Source organism: Lipotes vexillifer, unplaced genomic scaffold, assembly GCF_000442215.2.
Source record: "Lipotes vexillifer unplaced genomic scaffold, Lipotes_vexillifer_v1.1 scaffold43, whole genome shotgun sequence".
NCBI lineage: Eukaryota > Metazoa > Chordata > Mammalia > Artiodactyla > Lipotidae > Lipotes > Lipotes vexillifer.
In genome coordinates, this window is record NW_006770037.1 from 2,020,791 (window position 1) to 2,022,812 (window position 2,022).

Sequence of the window (2,022 nt, forward strand, 5' to 3'; positions counted from 1 at the left end):
GGTGCGGGGAAGGTTCGGGGGAGGGTGGTTGCTAGAAAGTGACCTGAACCAGGCAGCCACTGGGCTCAGGATTTGCCCTCGGATGATTTGTCCAAGTGCTAGAGATCTGCGGGTTCCTCTTCAATGACACGGACATTTCAGAAAGTTGCTGGAAATCGGGCAAAACAAAACGAGGCTGCCTGAGGGGAACCCTTAATGGGCTTCCCCTAAATGATTTATTCGACCTCCTTACCATTAATCAAAGGGGCAGCGACCTGGGGGGCTAGGGGAGGGGGGAAGTAACCCTCTTTGCAGGGAGTTTTGGAGGAACTGTGGAGTCTTGCTGCCTTTGCCTGGGGCTCTGATCTCCTCTCTCCACCTGTGCTCTCCAGGGAGCTGGGGCTTTGGCAACTGCTCCACTTCTATTTTTATTGGTTTCCACTAAGCTGCTCCTTTCAGAGGATTGTAGGACTTCAGCAATTAAAAACAAAAATGAGTCCTGCTTCACCCACCCCACCCCCAAGAGCACATGGGAGAGTGTGTGTACATGAATGCGGGGGCACACTCAGCACCACAATGGCCACCACCACTGCCGCTCACCCCTACCTCCTCATGAAAAGAATGCACTTCTAACAGCTCATCCCACAGACTACACGAAGACACTGCTTTTGCCCCAAACCCATCCAAACCCATGTGGAAGAAAAGCACACACAAGAAATGAGCCCACATGCAAGCTAAACTTCCAGGGCGTCACTTACTTGCTGGTGGCAAAAAAAAACAAAGGTCTCTCCTCTGGTCCTCTGAGCCCCTATATCCGTGTCCTTCCAGAAACCCATTTCTCTGCCTCACTGGCAGCCCTGAACTGAGGGAGACTGCTCAAGCACATTAGCATTTTCCATTTTGTTTGGTCAAAAACTGAGCTTTGTCCTTGGAGAAACCCTGGCTCAGAACATCACATCCACCAGGTGTATCACTTTCTGCTCAGCTCCAGGGAAGGGGGGAGGAATGGCACAGAGATGCAAGGAGAGTTGGTATTTGACTCGAGAGACTCTATACAGTGGGATGCTTTCACAGTGCCCACTTGGAAATTCTGACCCTTCAGTATCTGACCTCATTCCCACCCCGTAACCCAGCTCAATCTCTTGGAATTTTGAATTCAATGAAAGCCTTCACCTGGGGAATAGGAGACAAGGGGGGAAAAGTCCAGAAACACTGGAGAATTTCTACCATGTGGTATATCAAAATAGTGGTCACCAAACTTTTTGAAAGTAAGGCAGATTATTTATTTAATTGGATAAAACCCACTTCTCAAAAAAAAAAAAAAAAAACCTCAAAAAACTCCTGCTTAAAACACACACACACACCTTAATATGTGAGTGTGCAAATTAGTTTTGGTTTGAAAATACAACATTGGTGCCTGTAATAACGGGAGATACCCTGGGTATCATAAAAGCAGAGGTGGGAAGTATTTCCTTAGAGTTGAGACTCTTACCCATCACACTTTGCTGGGACACACCTCTAACAGGTGAGCGAAAACAGAGGATGTACAAAGAGCCCCAAACTGAGTCTTTAATCTGGCCTACTCCTTTCATCCCACTGTTTCTCCAAGGCATGTGTCATCCAGATGGGAGAGGATGCTGCGTCCTTGTCCTTGTTAACATTAAATAGAAATGGAAAACAATTCATCCTGGCAATTACCATCCTCCACCATCAGTTTACTTCCTGTCTTTCCAACTTAACCACCTCCAGTTACCACACTCTGACTTCCACAGTGCCCCCAGCCCCACCTTAACAGAAAAAAAATCTCATCCAAAAGAGATGGGGCGAAGGGAGAGAAAGGATTTAAGAGAAAAAGAACATAGTTTACCTTTAAAATAATGACTCATTTTATTTTTTCTTTTAATACGTAGTTATAAATATATTTTGTCAAAATATATGATCAATATGGTCAAAACATTTGCACATAAAGTCATAAATAAGGTCAAGGTGAATGTTTAGATTTTTTTTTTTCCTTTCTTTTCTTTTTTTTTTTTTTTTTTAAAA